Genomic DNA, 17,990 nt, shown 5'->3' with positions numbered 1-17,990 from the left:
GGTACGCCTGTACATCGTTGTAGACCCGGTCTGCCATCCGCTCCGCTCGGGCTGGTGAGAATAGAGCCATCCTGCTCCTATATTCCCTGGCAAACTCGGATTCCTCCTCCTCCCTCGGAGGTGCTGCAGCAGCTGCGACTCTGTCTCCTTCCATTTTCCTGATTTCCTTTGTAGATAGGGTCGCTGTACGGATACTAGCGTTGCCCTCAATTTGTAATCCAGAAATGGTGTTGTCTGTAGCTGTCCCTCTGGTTGTAGGAACGATCCCGCCGCTTGCCACCAATTGTAACGGACCGTTTCACACACAAGAGGATAAAACCCAGTTTAGGCGATAATCCCCTTTCCAGATGCACAGGCAGCTACTGCAAACACCATTCTCCCGACTGGAACCACACGAACACTGGAACAGCTGAACAAGAAAAGCAGACATCGGCTTACACTCTTGGCAGTCAGCATACAATCCCATTCCCCCAAAGACCGAGACGACACATCGCTTTGAGGGTTAAGCAAGAACTCTGGACTGGGACACCCAGTCTGGCTTTTATTTCCAACTCACACATACAGGCCACACCCAGGGGGAGGCATAAAAGAACCAATGACATAGATGTTACCTCCCACACATCCCCTCCCCTTAGTGTGACACATAATCCCATTATGCATACAGTGTAAAATATACTTTTACACAACTTTCATAACTTTAAAACCATACATCACATTCACATAAAAATACATATCCACAATCAATCCATTCAGGGGAACAACATTAAAAAATGGCATGAATCCGACCAGGGGTTAAAAAGTTACTAAAAGTATCTTTTGGGCCCTGGCTTGCAGCATGGCACAATCTGGCCCAAACAGAAGTAAAACATCCCCCACAATGCATCCCGGCTTCCTCCCTTCTGCCCTGGAGTTAATTGGAGAAGTAATCCAATTATCTAGGACTAGAGTCAGACTCCATTAACCACATGGTTGCAAAAAGACAGTAAAAGACATAAAATTACATACTGATACATTTAACACATAAAACACACATTTCTACATATCCCCAGTTTAACTGAACACATAAATACCTACATAATATTTAAGACAGTATTACTGTGATATGTTACAAAGTCTTAAAGGGACATTAGTCCCAAAAGTCCCAATATGTCCATCGCTGATTTTAAAGGGCCAGTAGCAGCAATATAAATTATTACATGCCCAAATATAGTGTTTATAGAGCAATATGTCCATGGGCCGTAGTCGCAGGGCAGGAGGCTAGCAGCCAGGCCTCTCCAGTTCACAGTGGCGAAGCTGGTTTCGCCACACCTCAATACGGAGCTTAGTCTCATACTTGGGGGTATTGGATTCGTATGTTTTACTCGTTCAGCTGTTTGATACGTGAAGGATTTTGTATGGTTCCTGTTCAGCTGATTGGAGCTTTCGTTAGCTGTCTCTCTATTCAGAAGGTGAACGTCCTCAGCGGTATTAACCCCTTTTATACCTGGGTGTACCATAACAACTCCAATTATCTCCAAGGACAGAGGCAAAACTCCATTTTAGGCATGACAATAAAAATACATAAAAATATATAATTTGCAAACTACCAAATGCACTATACACATTTAACGTATCCCCAGATAGCTTAGATCTGAGCGCACATTATTACCGAATGGTGCTCAGATCATATACATACATTTCAATCGCCCTGGAGCCAAAGTCTTTCACAAAGTCTTTCCGTATATGAATGGGCTCCATGGTGTAGCTATCCGGGATAAGTTAATTCGTGTTCATTCGTATGCGAGGTGATCAGAAGACGGGAGGTCGGCGGCTTCAGCGGTGTTCATGAGAAATAGTGTCCGTTTTTAGTTCCATGAAATCGTCGACGAACACTGCTGGGCATTCGTACATCCAAGATGACCGCCTCGTGATCGGCATACGAACGACGACCACCCAGCCGACATTCGACAATTAGGAAGTGTCTGCGGTTAACCACAACGTTCTAATGAGGCCAAGAGGTTAACCAGCAGCACACTTCCATGCTGGGTGGCCGGCCGTTCAGTAGTTAATTCGGGAAAAGGGTAAATAAACGAAAGGGTTGTACGGACAGTCAATTAGACGAGCAAACAGATGTACCAAGGAGGCATAAAAGTATTTTAAAGACAGATGGGTCTGTCACAAGTACCCTAAATAACATAAAACCCCACATCCCCTGATAGCCCTGATCTTGGTGACCAACATATCCAAAAATCACTCAGATCAGTTCAGGGGTTCAGGAATCTCCTGGAAGTCTTATTTTTGACCCACTGTGCACATGGTCCCATGCCCAAAACAGTTCCAGAGAATTAGGGCTAATGGGCGGTCTCTCTGTCTGGAGTACAAAAGTACACACTTCACATGAACAGAGCCTTTAAAGTGCATTGGGCAAGGTATACTGCAGGGCAAGAGGCTGAGGCAAGAGGCTGGTCAGCAGGCCCCTCCAAGAACACATGACGAGGTTACTTTTGTCACAACTCCTAACTCAGAATACCTACCTTCACCCCTAACTACTGTAGCTGACCCCAGGTAACCTGACCGGTTGCCTCCGCTATTACCTGTGGCGGAACCCGCCTCGCCTGGCTGCCTACCTCCTACCTGCTGACTATGGCCCCTGGAAAATTGGTACGTTTATAGAACTATATTTGGGCATGTTGTACTTTATATTGCTGCTGCTGGCCCTTTTAAAATCATCTGTGGACATATTGGGACTTTTGGGACTACTGTCCCTTTAAGACTGTGGAGCATATTACAGTAATACTGCCTTTAATCCTTTAATATCATGTATGTATTTATATGTTGAGTTATCCTGGGATATGTATGCAGCATTCAACTGATTGTTCGGTAGAATCACTCCATTCATTATATGGAGTGAAACTACCGAACAACCAGACCACCCAGGAATAAGTGTGCCTCCAATTACCGGTTGCAACAATGTTGCAAACGGGTAATTGGCAATCTATGTAATGTATTCTTTGTCCTCTGGGTGGCCGCCATTCGGGAAACGAACACGTGGCGGCGGCCATCTTAAACTCCCAAACAGCTGTGTTTTGCCGTCGAGTGTCTGGAACTAAAATCAGACACTCGACTAGGCAAACACCGCTGAGACCTCCATACTTCCAGAAGTTCGTATGGAAACTACCGAACGGCCTGCCGTTCGGTAGAAAGAACCCCACGAACTAGGGGATTCATTCGAATCCCCCTTAGGCTCCATAACCCAGGCAATTCGTCTGTTTTCATTCCCTTGTCTGTGACCGACCGCAGGGCCAAAATGCATGGAACTGTTTTCGGATACTTTACCCATGCGGTCGGTCAAATCTTTGGAACCCCATATCTCCCGAACCGTTTATCCGAATGAACTGATTTTTGGATATGTTGTCCCCCTGAATAAGGGCTATCCAGCGATGCTGGATTTAAAGGTGTACCCCCTGTTTTTGGGGTACATCCAGAACTTGGTTAAAAATGTGTACCGTATAATTGGGTTTACTGTTATCTGAGGGGAGGGGATGTGTGGGTTGAACCATGTATGTGATTGGTTATTTTATGCCTCCCCCTGGGTGTGGCCTGTAAGTGTACAAGTGTAATAAAAGCCAGGCTGGATGAGCCAGTCCAGAGTTCCTGTTTAACCCTCAAAGTGAAGTGTCGTCTCATTATTGGGGGAGGATTTATTGTATGCTGTTCCAGTTTGACTGCTAGGAGTGCAAACCTATTCGTATGGTTCCTATTCAACTGTCTACAGCATTCAGAGGCTTGAGAGGATTCATATGCTTCTCCGATACGGTGATTGTGGTGTCTGCCAGAGTGCTTGGAGTCCTCAGGAAGCGCTAGGAGCATCCATTAACGGAGGTACCTGGTCTGGGTGCCAGGCGATCCGTTACATTACCTTTCTTCAGCCACTCTGGAACCACTTTTCAAGAGACCAATTTCCCCCCAGTAACTGGACAAGACACATCTCTGGGGGTTCAACACAATTTTTGAATGCATAACGCTTTTATGCATAGCCCCATGCAAGGGGTCTTAATCACAGGGGTTGTAGCCCAGGATCATCTATGCCTTGGAGCCAAAGCATGAGAAGGGGGGTCGCTGTCGCTTTGTCTCCCAGTTATAGAAAGCCCACCACCCAGGTCTTCCACAGAATACGACAGGGTGGTCTTAATCCCAGGAGCCTCTGTGCCTGGGAGCCGAGGAGCGGGAAGAGAGATTGTCTCTTTGTCTACCAGGCACAGAAAATCCCGCCAAAGTAGCCAGTGCCCCAAAAGTGGCCCTCCCAACCTCAGGAACCCTCAAAACGGTATACTTCCCGACCAGTCTCCGTTCGCAAGGTTCCTGTCCGGAAATCATGCCAGGGAAGCATCTCCTTTTGGGATACGAATGGTCCTCCTGGTTGGCGTTCATCTATACGAAATGGTCGCCACCCAGGGGAGCACTCATTAATTACTTCCCTTGCGTTTTTGCACTTGTGGTGCAGGTGCGAACTGTGACAAAACCCCTATTTTGTTTCCCCAGAGTCATTCTCTTACTCAGTTCGGACATTTATTTAATATTTTATTCCCCTATTCTGCTACCATTCGAGACTACTAAGCACTGAATGCCGACCACCCCCTGGCTCATTAAGTTCCAAGAAAACCACAAGAATTAAGTGCTCACTTTGTGTGGCCGCCGTTCGTATAAGAGAAGCCACGTGGTGGAGAAAACGCGCGGCCATCTTGTCGCACGAAAGCAGACAGTGGGACTTAGTCGTTGAGTGCCTGGAACTCTGAGGCAGCCACTCGACAGCCCGAACACCAATAAAACCATACGAACACCCGCTTCTGTTCCCGGCAAGCCAGGAGAGCGCCTTTCGGCAGGTTTGTTCGACTGGATCTCCCGAACAAACACTGCCCATGAGCCAGGGGACCCGTTCACCTTTTTATTCAGTTAATAACCCAAAAAACTAGACCAACCGCTACCTCTGAAACTATGGAACTATTTTGAGCAAACGTCTCAAGAGCGGTCGGTCAAATCTTCACCCCAGTGGCGATTCAACTATATTCGTGGGATCGGAGCGCTGTTCGAATATGTTGGGCGCTTAGATTCAAGCTATCTTGGGATGTATAGACTATGGGGGTTTGGATATGCGAAATATGATGTATTTTAAAGTATTTTTGGAATTTTGCAAAAAAGTTAATGTTTTCTGTACCTGGAGATAATTGAGTTTAATACAGTACTTAACCAAATTATCTCCCAGGTACAAAGGAGGGATTATCCTATTTTATGTGGGAGTGTCCTGGACCTGAGAGCAAATGCCATGGTGTGATTGTTTGTACTGTAGTCTACTCTAAGGTCCAGGGGGGAAAGCCCCTTGAATGGGGACTTGTATAAAAGACCAGTTGTGGCTACCATTAAACACATCGTTTTACCCCTTCATGAAGTCCTGGCTCATGTTTGGGGGATTGGGAGCTCCATCACTACAACTTCTTCTATGCTTTGATTTCGGGAGATTCTTCACAGATATACTCAGTCGTAGGAAATGGGATCCGTTACATGAATGTTCTAATTAATTGGTGTGAACATTCTAATGGGGGTGGTCCCCGTTTGGGAGACGAATGGGTTCCGTTTGTATGAATGCTCCTGAATGGGGAAATAGGCATAATACCAAAAGCCAGGGGAAACACATAATACAATGGCAAAATACATGGATTAATGGTCATTCTGCCACACAACTCCCCCTTAACCACAAGCCGGAAAACACAGTCTGATCCTAACAGATCGGCTTGGGGATGTCCGGGGGTGTACTCTCAGATCATTTCTCCAGTTCCATCTGCCTTGACAACCCGTCAGCACTCCTGTTTTGCTTACCGGGTCGGTAATTGATCGTGAAGTCGTATGGTTGTAGTGCCAGCGTCATGATTCTGAGCAGGTCAGAGAGGAGACTTATGCCGGGGTTGACTTCAGGTACTTTTTTGGAATTATTAGACATGGTTTGACAAGAAATAATAAGAGTAGAAAGGCAAGAGGGAGATTGGAATAATACATATAGAGAAATGGAGAAAGTAGAACCTATAAACGGAATTACAGGTGAGAACAAAATAACAGAAAACAAGAGTTTAGGCAATAAGCCCCAGCCAGGATTATTAAGCAACAGGAAAACCTATAAGAGAAATTATAGGCAGAAAAGAGGTAGGAGATCATATAAATGAAATTGTAGGCTGATATTAGTAGGAGAGATAATAGAAAACCAGGGTTAGGAAATATGCCCCATACCTGATATCAGGTAACAGGGATACAATTACATAAAACTAAACAGGAACATAAAGGATCAAGTAAAACAGGTTAAGGTAGCGTAGTAACAAGAAAACAAAGGAAATAAAGATCTGTCCCAATATAATACTTAAAGGGATCAGTAATATACTTTATTAATGTACTAAAAAATCACACAGAAAGGACACTGAGTCACTTAGAAGTCCCAGTAGAAAAATAACTGGGGAACAAATCGGGACTTAGAACAACTCCAAAGTGAGGAGTACATACAGGCGGGAGGGGAGTGAAGAGGGCAATAACAAAAGACGACCTAAATCATAGGGGGCAAAGAACCCCGCAAGAAGAGGGGGGGGGGGGGGGAGGAATAGATAAATCCCCAACAACTAATCGCTGCTCTGTGATAATAGTTAGGTTGCACAATGGAAGTATACAACGGTATCTTAAATGGAGCTGTGTAAATATGGTCAAAAGATTCTGAATATATAAGACTTATACGATGTTGGTAGTAAGGTAACAGTACACAGCTACAATGTTTATAAATGGCCGGATTACCGCCAAGTAGACTGTGTAAGCACGGTCACAGAATTCAATTACAATGTTGCTCAATGTGTCAAGCTAATACAATAAGCATCGAGCAAGTACCCCAAAGTGCATAACTGATTGTACGTTCAATAGTGACACAGAAACTGCAGAGTATATCATACAAATATGCATCCGACTTGTTGATTCCTGCCCCACGTGAAATAGCAGCAGTCATCCCTAATAAGCGTCAGAAGGTGAGATCGGCTGTGATTAAAAAAGTAGTAAAGGATGTAACCCCAGTTCTCCTAAGCTGTGCCTTCGTGGGCACCTAGAAGGTAGCAATTCAGGTGATCGGCCTCTTTGGTTTGCAGTCAGAAGTAGGAAACTTGCAAATAATAGGAAAGTCTGTAATATCCAGGTAGGCTGGAACAAAATCAATATGAAAACAAAGTCCAGTATAGGAATAAAGCAGGTTCGAATAGAGATCGGGTTGGAATAAATCAGGATAGTTCAAGGTAAGTAGAGCACGTTTTCTTTAGTAAGGGCCAGCAGCAGAAGACATGTCAGGTTCAGAACACAACTCTCTCAATGTAAAGGCAGTTTGGTTTAGTCGGGTGTGGCTTTTTATAGCAGATTTGGACCATCATGCTATGCAGGTGAGAGAGACTGAGGTGACTAGTGGCTAGGGAGGCCATTAGTGGTGAGAAACAGGTATTGGAGTAAAATAAAACAGAAGAAAATAAACATTATTTGAGTTGTCAGCTTAGGATCCTGACAGCCATGCTCCACCGTAACAACCTGGCATTGTCTCCAGCGACCCGCTTAAGCCACACCAATGAGTTTGGAACGACTGCTCACACTCTGGGGTCCATGTTATGGTTACTACCAGGCTGGCTGGAAGCTGGACCGCTTGGATAGTCTGGATCCCGATGTAGAGAGAGAGAAGAGCCGCTCCAGCTAATGGACCATAAGAATCCTGTAAGTGTAGAACAATCCCACTAGCTATGGTACAGCTAGGATACCCTTTTGCCCACAAAACGAGTCGAGACTGCGATTTGATGGTCAAGCAAGAACTGGCTTTAATGGCACACAGGTATCAGTATTTATGCAAAATCTCAGGTCCAGGGACAGCCCCCTCTGGACCTGATGGGATACAGGGACAATGCAAGTGGTTAACCAATAAGAACACAATGTATCTTTTGAATTTGTCACCGCCCAGCTTGGAGATAATGAATCCAACGGTTATGACAATACAATTATCTCCAAGCGCTCAAAATACCACGTTTTCTTACAACATACAAAACAGGATAAAAATACATAACTTCAACAGTTTCATATATAATTCATGCATTCTACCATTCATTATGTAGCCCCGGTCTGAGCGAAACAGTTAACCGAAGAGCGCTCAGAACCCAAGAACTGTACGCCTAGTTTCCTCGTTAGAAAGTCTGTTCGGGTCTTTTGTCCCGGGCTTGAGATGGCAGCCATGTTTTTAAGTGTGTTAATAGGCAGCGGGACCTCAACCCCAAACTCATGGAACGAGTAACGGCTAGGGGTTTGCACGAATCCCCGCTCTGTTGCCGGTTGTCCCAGCTGTTCGGGAGACGAACGGAGACCGCCGGGAAGGGGTACTTAACCTGCAGTTAACCGCAAAAAACAATGTTCTAATTGAGGCCACACGCCAGTCCGTAGGTGGTGCTTGTTCGTGAACCTTTCGGTAGATTGAGTTTGGGAGATGGGGCCCGAACGTAAATGCCCTGAGGCCATCAATTAGCTTGCGGTTAACTGCAGACCGCAACTCTCTGGGTGATTAATTGGGGACACGCTCCGCTCGTAGGGTTATTAGAAAGGTGACCGGGGTTAAGTGGCGGCACACGCCAGGGGCCGGGTGGTCCGTTGTTCGTATAATAAATGAGTGCAGGCAATCAGTTCGGGAGTTGGGTACAAAATTATAGTACCGAAGCAATGTTCTGTATGAAACATAAGGAAGGGCAACGTTGTAACTGTCTGTAACGATTTCGTAACAGTCCAGTTGACCTGTCTGGGCAAATTCTTTCTGGTCAGGTCAGTGAGGGGATAACTAGGGCACTGTAGCTGGGGACAAACTTTCTATAGTAACCGGCAGTCCCGAGAAAAGACATCACATGGATGAGCTACTGCCTCAACCTTGGCTGGCTCCGGCTTCTGCTTCCAACACCCTACTCTGTGTCCCAGGTACTGCACTGGGTTTCAATTTCAACCCTGCCTCTCTGATATGGTCAGATAGTACCGCTCCCACATGGACCAGGTGCTCCTCCCAAGTATCGCTGTATATGCCGATGTCGTCCACGTATGCGCAAGCATAATCCTGGAGGCCATCCAACAGTTGGTCCACCATCCTTTGGAAAGTGGCCGGGGCATTCTTCATCCCAAAGGGCATTACTTTAAATCTCCTGCCTCATACTCTCCCAAACTGCCTCTGGTATTCTGTACAGGGTTTGCTGCAGAGGCTGTTGGTCTGGGTCTCTACTCTGTGGGTGGCTAGTGGGGTAACACCTGGCAGGTTAGAGACAGCATCCTGCTTTAAAGACAGCATCTGCTGCGCTAGTCTGTGTTGCTTTTCAGTGGACCTCATCTATGGACCCTGTCTGAATTCCATCCTCCAGGAGGTCAGGCAGGGGAAGATTATAAAAATCTTCCAAGGTTGGAGCACATATAGCAGCTATCTTCTCTGTCCGCTCGTGGTAGGGCTTCAGCATGTTAACATGTAACATGCGTCTAACTCCTGAACCCGAGCAAGGACCGATAACGTCAGTAGTGTCACATTTCCGTTCCACTACCCGGTATGGGCCCTGCCAAGCAGCCTGTAGCCTGTCATGCCAGATGGGTTTCAAAACCAAAACATTCTGACCGACTTGAAAGTTACGACTCCTGGCTACTTGATCATACCAAGTGCGCTGGCACCTCTGTGCGGCCTGGAGGTTCCCACGTAACCAGGTTAGTGAGTTCCTCCAGCCAGTCCCTAAACTCCTGCACATATGGGGGGGTTCCTTCCTGATCCCTGTTCCCAGGGTTCTCGGACAAGGTCTAGGGGCCCTCTAACTCTCTGCCCGGATAACAATTCAAACAGAGAGAATCCTGTAGATTCCTGGAGCACCTCCCAGTATATGAACAGGAGATGCGGCAGGAATCTTCCCCAATCCTTAAGAGTCACCACAAAGTTATGGAGCATCTGCTTTAACGCGCCTGTGGCGAAACCAACCTCGCCACGAAGCACTGGAGAAGCCTGTTTGTTCGCCTGTTGCCATTGGACTATGGCCCCATGTTAAACAGCCTTCTTTTCCCCTGCAGAAAAGGCTTGTTCGTGCCTTTCTGCCTGGCGTTCGGTAGATTCAATCTACCGAACAAACAACCGAATGCCTGGACCACCTGTATTGGGAGTGTGTTGGCAATTTACCTCCCAGAAGCTGCGGTTAACCGCAGCTTAATTGACGAATGCTGGGTGGCCTTTGTTCGTTTGCCGAACACGTGGCGGCGGCCATTTTAAAGTCCCGAACGGCCAGCGGTGTTAGACAAAAAACCCATGGAACTGAAAACGGACACTATTTGGCACGAACACCGCTGAAGCCGCCGACCTCCCTTCTCGTTCGGTAGAAAGCTCACAAACGTCCCTGTATTCGGTACTTTTGTCACGAAACGCCATACCCCAGATAGCCATCCCGTGGAGTCTATTTGTATGGAGAACAGACTATGTGAACACTTTGACTCCACGGCGATTGGACTGTGTGCATAGGATCTCAGCGCTATTCGGTACCTTTGTGCGCTAAGATCCCAGCTATCTGAATGCCTGTATTATATCATAGTATTGCAAAGTTATATGTTTTTATGCATTTTTCCAATTGTCACTTACGATGGCATTTAGGCTCTGTCCGGGGAGATAATTGAATTACTTCCCAATTATCTCCCGGGCAGAGCAAAGGGTCCTGGGTAATTAAAGGGGAATGGCTATGTGTGTAACTCTGTGATTGGCTATTGTATTGTCCTTGTCACAGTCTCCCATTTGGTCCCCAAGGGGAGTGTCCACCAGATGGGAGACCTGCATAAACACTGGGCAGTTAGCCCACATTAAACCAGATCACCTACTGACCTTCAACACAGAGCATTGTCTTGTCTTTGGGGGAATTAATTCGTATGGTTTGACTATTTGCTGGTTCAGGAGTGTAAACCTATCCGTATGGTTTTTCCCGTTCGTGTGTATGGAGTGTTCGTATGTTTGAGAGGCTTCATATGGTTCCGGTTTGGGAGTTTGGAGAATTTGTGTGTTTCTCAGTTCGGGAGATTGGTGTTCTACAGTAGCTGCCTGTGTCTCTGGAAGGGAAGATCTCCTAAACGGCTTTAAACCCGTTCGGTTGCCGTTACAGTGCCATTGAAGCACTTGCACAGGCCATTAGTCTGGGGGTGGTATGAGGAGCTCAGGATTGGTTTAATGCCGCATAACTTCAACAGTTGGTGAGTCATCTCGGCAGTAAACTGGGTGCCCTGATCTGAGATGATATCCCGGGTAGAACCCATCTGGGGGAACACTCGCATCAGGGCTTCGGCTATAGTCTCTGCCTGAATATTGCTCAGGGCGACTGCCTTGGGATATAGAGTAGCGTAGTCCACAATGGTCAGAAAATATTTCTTCCCAGATGGGCTACACTTATAATGTCGACAACTACTCTGCCGAAGGGGTCTTCAATAATGGTGTAACGGACGCCTTCCGTTGACGGATGCTCCTAGCGCTTCATGAGGACTCCACGCACTGCCGATGACACCACAACCACCGCAGACTCCGCAACCGCCGTAGCTTAACTGGAGTCGCGCCGTCTTCCGTCCAACCTGGAATCTGCCTCTGTCCTCCAGGACCGTGTGGGGGAGACCTCTCCTCCAGGAGAGCGTATCAGGAACAAGAACTAAGTGATTAAAGCTCAAGGGAGTATGCAGAGCATAGCAATCCCCAGTGTGATATAGCAGTTCCATCCAATAACGAGACAAGGCTACGTATTGAGGGTCAAGAAGAACTCTCTAGTTTAATTACACACACTCTGCTTTTATGCAATTCTCCCCTGCAAGGGAGACGCCCACATCCAATTAAACATTACCCAATCACACAATGGTTACCTCCCACAGATTCCCTCCCCTTAGCCTGAGAGGTAACCCAATTATAACATACAGTTTAAACGTACATTTTTATACATTTTTATAACTTTAAAACTATACATCCAATATTAATAAAAATATTAATAATCCGCATACTTTACTTACACACATATCCAAAATTCAGCTACTTCCATCCAGGGGTTAAAGAGTTAGCTGGAAGTCCTTTATGACCGACCGCAAGCACATTTCCCTGCCCAAAACAGTTCCACAGATTCAGGCTGTGCGGTCGGTCTATTTCTGCCCTGTAAAGTTACAAAGTCCATCCGAAGGCGCCGTTCGAATCGTTGAACTCACTTCGAGTTTTGTCGAAGTGTCGAAGTGAAACCGGGGTTGTTTCCGTGGTGTTCTATTGTCTACCAGAGGTCTGTTTTACACCCAGAAATGACAAAATCCCGTTCGAATCTTCGAATGGGACTTAGTATCCAGCAGCAGTGTCGAAGGGTAGGGGAAGGTACAGCTCAACGCGTTCGACTGGATTAAAATGGCCACCGCCACGAGTTCGACTGTAATGGCGGCCACTTCGACGGCTTCGGCACTTCGACGACTTCGGCACTTCGACTGCATTCTAAGTGCCAGTTTAAAAGTTGGAACATTGCTCCCAAGTATTTAAAGGGCCAGGAACAGCATACAAACATCCATTGTGCCCAAATACAAGTCTCAAAGGGTAATACCTTCCAGGGCCATAGTCGCAGGGCAGGAGGCTAGCAATAAGTCCTCTCCAATGCCCAGTGGCAAATGGCAGTTTGTCACAAATGGGTAGGAGCTGTAGCTTGGTCTTGAGCCGGTCGCCCACCTCCCCACTTTCTGACAGACATCACAAGACCGGCAATACTGCCGCAGGGAAATATCAAGAGCTATCTTCAGTAGATCATGTCGATAAATCTGCTTGGTGGTAGTGGGAGCTGTCCCTGAACCTACTTGCTCCGCTATGCAGTATAGCAATCCCCTCTCCCAAATAAACTGCTCCCTTTCCAACCCAGCCTGACTTGTGGCCACCCTATCCTTATAGGTCTAGAGCAGGGTTTCTCAACCCAGTCCTCAGGACCCCTTACCAGTCCAGGATTTGGGGATTACCTGGGTGTGTCTATGGTGTTTAGAAAAAGACACTCTAAGGTGTTTTTTTTTTTTTTTCTAAACACTTTAGACACACCCAGGTAATCCCTAAACCCTGGACTGGTAGGGGGTCCTTGAGGACAAGGTTGAGAACCCATGGTCTAGAGCAGGCATCGGCAACTTTTGGCACTGCAGATGTTTTGGACTACACCTCCCATGATGCTTTGCCAGCATTATGGGTGTAAGAGAATTATGGGGGATGTAGTCCACAACATCTGGAGTGCCGAAGGTTGCCTATCCATGGTCTAGAGGGTAGGGGCAGAAACAACTTCCCTCCCAAACTCAGCAGGGGTATCCCAGAGTAAGGGGACCAGGGCAAGGGCACGGTTGCCTCCTGAGCTTCAGAGTGTGAGCCGTCCTGGGTGGTACGGGCTTGTCTTTTGGTCATCACCGGGTATGCCTCCTCAGGGCCGTCCGAGGGCACATACATAGACGCTATCTGGCCCAGGTCGTTGCCCAGCAATACATCTGCTGGTAGGTTGTTTATGAGTCCGTCCTCCACCGCCCTGTGTCCAGCGCCCCAGTCGAGATGAACTCCGTGGGTAGACGGCTACCTGGACCACAACGGTTCCCCCTGTCTTCTCCTCTTCGGTGACCAGCTGGTCAGAGTGGCTCCAGTGTCTTGCAGACCCTGGAGGGGACGCCCGCCCAGCTTGACCGGCTGCCTGTGATGATCCCGGTTGTCTACTGCGGCTTGGATGGGATCTGCCTTGTGCAGGATGGTCCAGGCTTCCTCGTTGGAGTTTGGAGCGTACGTGGGGGCAGCCTGATAACAGTGAGAAGTGGTTCGGGGTGCAGGAGGGGGCCCTGGACGAATCCACTGGGACCGGTCTCTCGGCTGAGTGCACTCTCTCCACATGTGGAAACAGAAAAAGAAGGAATAGATGGGAGTTCTCTAAGAGAGTCTTGAAGGGGTTAATCTTGTATTGCAGTAGGAGATGTAACATCAACGGATAAACTGTAGCTTTTTCCATAAGTAGTACATTAGCGAGTGGTGATACTTGTCAATTTACAGAGACCAGTTTGATTTTTTACACATCTTTTATAGGTTGCCTTACTGCAAGGCTATCGTATGTAGCGCTGACATTTTATTTATATATTTTCCAACGATATTTAGGGCACGATCTTTAAGGAAGTTTGCTTTGTTTCTAACTGCTTGGTAATATATTGTTAATCATTTTTGTATTTATATTTACTTTTTAAGATTGCGCTCTCCTGTCCGAGGTGCATGTTACAAACTGCCATTTGTAACTGGCCCTTTAAATGACAAATTGCCCTGCTTCCCTGGGTTGTGGAGAAGCCTATTTGCCAGCCTCCTTCCTCATGACTATGGCTCCTGGGAGATTGTGCCCCTGAAAACTTATGGACTTTTATAGGGTGTGTATGGCCCTTTAAGAACCGTCTGGGGACATATTGTGACTTTGGTGAACAATGCCCCTTTAAGACTATGTCCCCAGACCTGCAAAATAACTTGTCCCTGGCTTTCTCCCACTTGGTTCAGTAAATGGGGCATACTGAACCAAGTACCACACAGGCGGACCACCCAGAAGTGGAAGTGTGCAGGCAATTTACCTCCCAGGCTGTGAGGTTACTGCAGGTTAATTGCCGACTGCTGGGTGGCCGCTGTTCGTGCAAACCAACACGTGGCGGCGGCCATCTTTGTTCTTCGAACGAGGTCAGCGGTATGTGTAGCCAAATCCATGGAACTAAAATCGGCTACACATTTCCGCGAACACCGCTGACCCTTACCTTCTCCCATACTGAATTTTCAGCTGCAGAGACTAAGTTCCGTTCGAAGATTCGAATGCACGTCCGAATGGGACTTAGTCGTTTTTCCGCATGAAATTGACCGGCCGCACAGCGCAAATCTATGGAACTGTTTTGGGCAGGAAAATGTGCTTGCGGTCGGTCATAAAGGTCTTCCGGCTATCTTTTTATCCACTGCAGGGATTTGGCTGATTTTTGAGAGTGTTTATGTTTAAAGTATGCTGATTAATTTTTATGGAGATTGGATGTATGGTTTTAAAGTTACAGGGTATGTGTAAAAACTGTATTTTTACTGTCTGTGATAATTATGTTAACCCATTGTGTAACATAATTATATCACAGGCAGAGGGGGAGGATTTTGTGTGTAATTGCTGGGAGTGTTTTCGGTAATGTACGGGTGTGATTGGTTGTTTTGTAAAACCCTGTGGGTGGTCCTATCTAAGGGAAACCTGCATAAAAGAAGGTTCTTTTGGTGCCAATAAAACAGAATCGCTTTGACCCTCTAATTTGCAGCCTTGACTCATGTTTGTAGGGGACAGCTATAATCACTACAGGGATTGCTATGCTCTTCATACTCCCTTAGCTACTGAGCTCTTGTAAGAGCTCTTGTTCCTGATCCTGCTTCGCTCTACAGAAGGAAGAGGTTCACCTACTGGAACCTGGAGCCTGGTCGTAGGTCCAGGGTGCAGAGCAGACGGCGAGATACCAGCCCAGCAGCGGTGGTTCGTGGAGTCTGCAGTACTTATGATGGCTACGCAGTAGTTATGGTGTCTATGGTGCTGATGGTCCTTTGGTGAGCGCTAGGAGCATCCTTTCTATGGTCCAACTTCCAGCCAGCCTGGAGGCAACCGTAACAGTGCACATTTCAAATGTCCACTTAGCTTCACGGATACTTCATTTTTTGGCTAGATCTCCTCCTCTCCAATGTGTGTCAACCTTTTGGATTGCATACAGTTCCAGATTTTTTGGATTGGATGCACAAGATTCTAAAACGTGTTTGGACACACTATGGTTGATGAACACATTTTTTATGTTTCTTATGCATTCTCCAATCCTAACCTGAATTGGTCTAGAGGTTTTACCCAGTGGTGTATCCTGGTTTTGTGCTGCCCTAGGCAGGACAAAACTCAGGCGCCCCCCCCGCGCCACCCCCACCCAACCTTTCCCCCCGCCCCGCATTCTAAATACACACACACACATTCACTGACAGATACGCATACACTAGCTAACAGAAACACACACTCGCTAACAGAAACACACACACACTAACAGACACACTCACACTCAGTAACAGACAAACACACTCACTAACAGACACACACTAACAGACACACACTCACTAGCAGACACACACACTCACTAACATACACACACACTCACAGGCAAACACACACACTAACAGACACACACAGTCAGACACACACACACACACACACACACACAGACACAGACACTAACAGACACACACAGACACTAACAGACACAGACACTAACAGACACAAACACTAACAGACACAGACACACACTCACCCACCCACATTAACACATTTTTTAAATTTATTTTTAACACATTTTTTGTAAATTTATTTTTAACACATTTTTTTAATTTATTTTTAACACTTTTTTTTAATTTATTATTAACACGTTATTTTTTTAAAATTTATTTTTAACACATTTTTTTTTATTTTTTTTTAATACATTTTTTTTATTTATTATTAACATGTTTTTTTTTACATTTATTTTTAACACATTTTTTTTAAATTTAACACCCCCCTCCCCCAGCCTCCTTACCTTTGGGAATGGTGGGGGGATGGGGGGTGTCTCTTCCTCCCTGGTGGTCCAGTGGCTGCTGGGCGATCGGGCGGCACTGCCTGGCGGGTGGGCGGCCGGCGAGGGAGCTCTTCCCCTGAGCAGTCTGCTCAGCTCCCTCGCCAGCCGCAGAGTGAGGCTGGGAGCCGGAATATGACGTCATATTCCGGCTCCGCCTCCCAGCCTCACTCTGCGGCTGGCGAGGGAGCTGAGCAGACAGCTCAGGGGAAGAGCTCCCTCGCCGGCCGCCCGCCAACGCCGCCCGACCGCTGGCATGTCTGTTAGCCGCAAGGCTAACAAGACATTTGCCTTGGGCATTTGGGGGCGGCTTTTTTTGCCGCCCCCTGGAAAATGCCGCCCAAGGCAAATGCCTTGTTTGCCTCGCGGCTAATACGCCCCTGGTTTTACCAATATATTGGTATCCACGTGTACACTTTAAAAGATAGATTACATTTTTCGAGTGACACGTAATTAATAAATTAATTTCCTATTTCTTATTTGTTACAAAATAATTGAAGTTAAGAACCTTCTTGTTAGATATTTCTGTCTTTTTGCATGCATTACGCAATCCACAGTGAATGAAACCTTTCTGCTGTCTCGTCACTTAAAAAATTGTTTGTTACTATTTAGGACAGGGGTAGGCAACCTTTTGGTAGTGCTGTGCCAAAATAAAACTTTGACGTCCCTTGGTGTGCCGGCAATAAATTCCATGAGGAATGCATGGTTAAGAAAGTTTAATATTTTATTAATGATGACAACAAATAAAGAAGGTCTGTTTTAAGAGAACAACTAATCATATTGATTTGTCTTTTGCTTTTTAATGTAATTTCTAATTACATTTACACGTGCTGAAAATATTTTTAGAACGTAATAACAAAGAACATACAACAGCATTTTTTTATTTTTTACAGGACAAACTTAGTGAGATCCCTGTCCTTGCTTTTCCTTGCTTAGTTCCTCTATGTCAGGAACATACTGCGTAACTTTAAGCTTCACACAGGCTTCTGAATGAGCAGTTGAGAGACGGCTTCGATGCGGATTCAAAATGATCTTCATGTGTGAAAAGATTTGCTCACATATATATGTTGACCCAAAGGCCGAAAGCAACGCTAGTGCAATTATCTTTAAGCAGATGAATTTTTCAGGTAGACTGGTCCAACATTGCACAATGGCAGCTGATCTATCTGTGCAATTTCCCTCCAGAGTTTTCCGCAGTTCTTCAAATTTTGTTCTCCATAATTCTGATGCCTTCAATTCAATAAGCTGGATTTCAAAATCATCAACATTCATCCATTCAAAAAGAGTTAACCCAAATGAGGTAGATTCGGTTAAGTCAGGCTTGA

The sequence above is a fragment of the Pelobates fuscus genome, chromosome 3 (genome assembly GCF_036172605.1).
Source record: "Pelobates fuscus isolate aPelFus1 chromosome 3, aPelFus1.pri, whole genome shotgun sequence".
NCBI classification, from domain to species: Eukaryota; Metazoa; Chordata; class Amphibia; order Anura; family Pelobatidae; genus Pelobates; species Pelobates fuscus.
This window is presented reverse-complemented; position numbering follows the sequence as displayed.